This window comes from Coffea eugenioides, chromosome 6, assembly GCF_003713205.1.
Source record: "Coffea eugenioides isolate CCC68of chromosome 6, Ceug_1.0, whole genome shotgun sequence".
Classification (NCBI taxonomy): Eukaryota; Viridiplantae; Streptophyta; class Magnoliopsida; order Gentianales; family Rubiaceae; genus Coffea; species Coffea eugenioides.
Window position 1 is genome coordinate 14,339,134 of NC_040040.1, and position 6,268 is coordinate 14,345,401.

Here is a 6,268-nt window from a genome sequence, read left to right on the forward strand (position 1 = left end):
TCTTATATCATCCACTTGTAGTGCCTCTCTTGCCAATCTTTTAGTTCTATAAGCCTGTCTCATGCTTATGTCCACCATAATCTCTCTCCTCACAATTTTGACAAATCTTTCAATGGACGAATCTGGTTCATCCCTAAACTTGTCTAAATATTTTTTTTGCTCAAATATCTTGCATTTGCATGATGGTTGTTGTATTCTCTTCCACACACATGCATTCCCTTTATTGATTTGATCTAAAAAGTGCTTTCATTTTGAATTGGGCTTGCTCGTATCTTCCAGGAACAACCCTTTTTGCACATGGCAATAACTTTTGCTCTTTCATTTTTTTTGTACTTGAAGGTGTAGCCTTTCCTGACATTCCATTCCACAAGTGCTTCTCTAAAGGCCCGTAAGTTCTTAAATTTATCCCCAACTTTCAACTCAAAATCTGATTTTCTAAACTCAACTGCAACATTAAAATCTCGACAACCATTACCTTTCCTATTTCTTTCATCATCTCCCCATATAATGTCAAGCAGTTCTTCATCATCAACAGCAAATTCATTCCACTCTTCATTAGTTTTAGAACTCTCCCCTTCCTCAAATTTGTTCTTAGAAGAGCCTGGTAGTTGCAGATCCTCCATTGTATATGTCTGCTTTGCTGTTGCTGGTTCTTCATCTATGCCTTTTGCCTGCTGCTGATTTTCTATTTCATTAGCCTTTGCTCTGTTTGCAAAAATATCCTCATCTTCTGGTCCTTCTAATCCCTCTTTCAACCACTCAGGTTCTTCTAAACTATTAGATGTAGCATCACCGTAATCATCTTCACTTGCAGGCTGTTTTCCAACTTCATCTTGCTTCTCTACAGGTTTTTCACCTTTGATGAATTAGCCTCTGCTTTGTTGTGCTTTTTGTTGCCAGCTAGTTTGGTAGGTCTTCTCACTGACTTCTTGACTATTTGTTTCCCCTTTCTGTTTGCTAACTTTTTAGGGGTATCTTTATCAGATGCCACATTTTGTGGGGCATCAGTGGGGGCACTTTTAACATGACTTTTTACTCCAACCGAAGCAACTTGACTAGGCATTTCATCACGCAATTCAACATATATGTTGCAAACATCTACTCCTTCATGTGCAGTTAACGTTAACTCTATTTCTTTATCTCCTTTGATTTCAGCTGCTCCAACATACAACCCACAATTTGGTATTTCAAAATATAGGTTCACATTCGAGGCATTACCATACCTATTATACAATTTACACAACATATCCTTGGACAATTTTCTTGTCTCACAATTTTTAAATATGGCAACATTGTTACCAGTATAGACAGTTTCTAGTTCCGATATGAATACACCACCAAAATGCAATTTTATAGTAATTCTTTTTGAAGTTGTCATTTTTTTCAAACCCTGCATTAGAAATAGTGAAACACATGATAAGCAAAAAAAATACAATCTGATAAGAAAATGACATTTCATATATTACACACTTCAATGAAAACACATGATTACAAAAATATACAATCTGATTAAGAAAAAGACATATAGCATATCGCATACTTCACTGGACCACATGATGGCCAACAAGCCGACAAGCAAAAATTATTCAATGTCCAAATTGCAAAAACTTTATCAGCAGCCAAATCACTCTATATTATTGACAATCAAGCCACCCAAAATTGACCCAAATCTGACACTAATCAACATTTCTCAAACTAACAAAACCATATTCTACCCATGTTTAGCTGAAATTCCGGTGATTTTACAATTTCCGAATGCAATTTTTTTTACCCTAATCTTAATGTATAAGTTCAATTCTAGTTGATAAAATACTCTATGCTTAAATATGATAATACAGGTTGTCCCAAAGCAGCAAAATTTTAAATTAATCAACGCTTAAGCATTATAATTACTGATTTATTAAATTTCCAACTGATAGTTTTTGTTCAAAATGCTCAAGTGCATCTTATATGCTAAATTGATTTAAAAAAAACTTACCAGATGCAACAATAGCTTTCGTGAAACTCTTTCACTGCTACTTTTTGATCTTCACTGGTAGATCTACGGTTTTAATTTTGTGGGTTAAATTTTCTCTCCTTTATTCGGCGGTCATATTTTTCTCTCTCTTTTCAACGACAAAGACCAGAACAAGGGAGAATCTGACTTCATCTGCTTCCTTTTTGTATTTATATTAGGGTAAGTTGGACCGTCTATCTGATAGTTCAACCCAAATCACAGGCGATTTATGTATAGCTTTTTGAATCAAGGGGGGGTTATGTGGTTTTCACGAAAATCACAGGGGGCTAAAATATAATTTGCCATTTTTTTTTGTTTGTCACATTTTACCAATGTTCTTTTCTTTTTAAAATTTTCCTCTTATTTTCTATTAGAGAGTTCACATCTAGCTGAATATAAGCTTTTCCACTCCCAGTTAGACAGAGGATCCAATAGTATTAGATTAACCTACAGGACTAAAATTCTTATGATTAACTAATGCTTGATACCCTATCTGAAATAGTTACAATTCAGGAACACTAGGCTTGCTGCATCAGAAATATTACTACTTTACGCAATACTAGAAACATAGAGGAGATCTTGATTCAATGTCTGCTTTTAGTAACAACACAGCAACCATTATCCCAACCAAAGTAGCGATGACACGTGGTCAGACTTCTCCCGGGTTTTAGTGTTTTACCAATAGTCATTTATTTTCATTTTTCCTATTTTCTATCCAGATTTGTGGGGTAAGAATTCTTGCTGAAAGATGGAAAATACTTAAGTATCCTTTCAAGCAAAGGACAAGAATATAAGCTTACTTACTATTGACAAAGTTCGATAATCTTTGTCAATCTTTTCTTTAATCCTCAGTCTTTGCACGAAATCATAGAAAAATTATTTGTAATTAACCTATGGATAATTTTTTGGCCCGAATTGTGAACGGTCAAGTATTTTATATGTGGTTGGTCCAATTTATGTGTCCGGTTTAGTTTGAACCAAGCCAAGCCATTCAAACGAAGCCAAGGTCAATTGATAATTTTTGTTGTCAAAATTCGACAAATATTTAAATTATTCTATGGGTGTAAATGTCCAGGTGATTATAGTTTTCACACATGCCCCTATTTAAAATGATTGTGTAATATAATTGGATGAAAATCAGACTACTACTTATTCTTTTGGTAACTCCCCTATTAGAATTAATGTGTGGCTATGCCTTATTAACTGTCACTCTCTTGTATTGGTTTGTTGGGTGAAATTGAACTTTAGCCTTTTGCGTCCAGTTTGGCACCCTTTTCATACAAGCCATTTATGATTTCAAAAAAAGTTAATTACAATAAATTTCCGTTAGGTATGGCATAATTCTTATTTTATTTCCTAACCTTTTTCCTTTTATCACTTCACCCCCTTTTAGACCAAGCTACCCTTCTCTTATTCTATTTTCTTATCTTTTCTTTTTCATTTGTTTTCATTTTACTTTCCTTTTCGCATTGTCAATTTCTTTTTCTTTTTCCTCTTTCTTTAGTCGTTCCATCCCTATCTCTATCAAATTATTTTCCTTCCCTCTTGGCTATCATTATTTTCAAAGAAAGAAAAACAAAGCTATATTTGATGGATTGCCACTTCCATCACTAGATCATTTGCCACTATAGTTGTCATCCATCAATGCCATTTCTTACAACCACCATCGTTACATTACGCCACCCATGCTTCAGTTTGGTTAACTTTTTAAAAAATTAATCTCTTCATCTATCTGATCCGGAGAAATTAATTTAAATATAATGTTCTATATAGTTGAGGAATTTCAACTCTCAAATTATAACTTAAAGAATTGAGAGCTACAAAGTGCAAAAGACATAATTGAATTCCTTTCTAATCTCTCTAAGTAGATTCTATATCCATATCCCGAAAAATGTGCATCTAAAATTCCTTTCTTTTTTCTTTAATCCACATATGTCTCTTTCTGTTTCTTTTTTCCCTTTTTAATATATATGATTATCTTTTTTATTAATTATTCATCTAAAGAAATTGCGGGCTTTGGAATAAAGAGATGATGTCAAGAAGATAGGAGAGAGAAAAGAGAGAAGACAAGGAAAAATCAAAATCAAGATAATGGAAGGGCAATTTTATCTGATATAGGGGATAAAGTGACACACTTTAAAGGTTAGAGGGTAAAGTGAAGATCAGATCATACCTTAGGGTGATAGATTATAATAAATCCTTTCAAAAATTTATGGATTAATCTTTCCTACACTGACAGTATATACACTGTCAGCGTTAGATGAATGACAACTATACAAAATTTGAATTTAAAATTTAACTTTTGCATATATGTCATAAATCAAACGGTGACAGTGCATACACTGTCAGTGTATATAAGATTTACTCAAAATTATATGTAACCTTCTAAACTTTAGACTAAAATATTAAATTGATGAAAATCTTCTTTAATATTGGAGTTAGTACCAAAATGATATTAGCCTAAAGTACATTTATGTCCAAAAAAGATAATTGAAGACAAATGATATTAGTTTCGAACTTAATCCAAAATACAAGACCCTTACAATTATTCTTAAGGCAAAAAAAAAACTCATTAAATCTCCAAAAATGTCATCTTGTATAATCTTTTGTTTTTTTGTAACTAAGTATTTGAAATCTACTTAACAAAACTAGTTTCTGAAGTTAAAATTGCTCTAGCATTGTATAATTAGCTCTGGCAATAACACTGCTCTTATTATTATCATCATCATCTTACTATTGATAAAGTATGAGCACTCTTATGGTGTTATGTTATTTTAAGTTATTCCTAATTTATAATTAGTTTTAAATAACTTATCATACAACTAATAACAACTCGCTAATCACTATTACCTTTTTTTGTATGTCCACTTTTCTATCTCTTAATTTTTGTTTACCAGATTGTCTAAAATATCTTAAATTATAATAGTAACTAACAATCATATTATAAATAATTATTGAATGGAATCCTTCCATACATTTTTATTTCATATTTATTTTCAAATTTAAAATTACTTTTTGTGGAAATAATGTATATAAACATTTATCTATAAGTTTACTGTAAATAGAGTATTTCTTACCAACTAGTTGTTAGAAATATTATTGGATTCTTCTAACGGCTAGGCACTAGCATTGCCAAACTTACCATACAAATGCATACAATCATATTAATTGCATTCTTTGCGTTTAGGCTTTTCAAAATTAATCACACTCCTTGTCACAAGAAACTAACACTTGAGAACCGTCTTAACGAAACCCGATATCGATTCAATCTCATTTGTTAGCCAAACCTAATATCATTATGGAGATTCTGAAATGCGAGTGCATAAAATGTTTGTACATCGAAGAGATTTCCTACAATTTCCTACAAATTAGACATGGGACATGGGTCAGTGACACAAATAAGTAGAAAAATCGGAAAAAAAAAGAAACATGAAAAGTTCAGAGAAGAAGACAAAATATTAATCAAGTAGTCTATTTTCTCATTCATTTCCACCAAGAGGAACGAAGGCAGAGAAGCAAGAGGGGGGAAAAGGTTCAAACTAATATGTAGCTCTTTCAGCAATCCTGTCCAGCAGAGCTCTTCCTTTTGTATGAGGCCTTCCTAAAATGCATAACATAGTTATCCCATAGAATTTGTGTCTATTATCATAATATGAACTTCTTAAAAAAAATTTGTCTAAAAGTTTGAGGTTGTTCAAGGAAACCTGAGAACTCTCTTTCCTATTGCTAACTGTCATCTATTGGTGCGTTGATATGAGTGACTACCAAGTGCTACTGGGAGGAAGCGATTATAGTTATGTTTAAAATCTTATAATATATTGAGATAATAAGGTTTAGACTGAAGATCATAAAGATTTTTTTAATAAATTAAAATTAACTGAATTATTATCCAAACTCATATGAGGACGAATAATATCAGAAGAGTTCTGTGAATTTCTCATTCCACTAAAATTTTCAGAACATTTATAGTACTTTGTTTGTAAAGCATTCATGTGCAACTTCTTTAGTTTCCACCTCAAAATAGCAGCTTTTCTATATCGTCTTTATTAGAAGTTTGAATGCAGAAGAGCTCTAAAAGACCAGCAGAATGTCAATTTCAAGAAGGTATCAAGGCAGACTTAAATACACCAAGGCTATGTTCTTGAGGAAAGCTTGATAAAATATAAGCTAAATCAGTGTTTTGCAGGTCAGAAAAAGTGCTTTCATTTTACCATCACTGGCACAAAGTTGCTGTTTTGCTGTTGCATGCTACAAATGAGAGTACCCAGCATA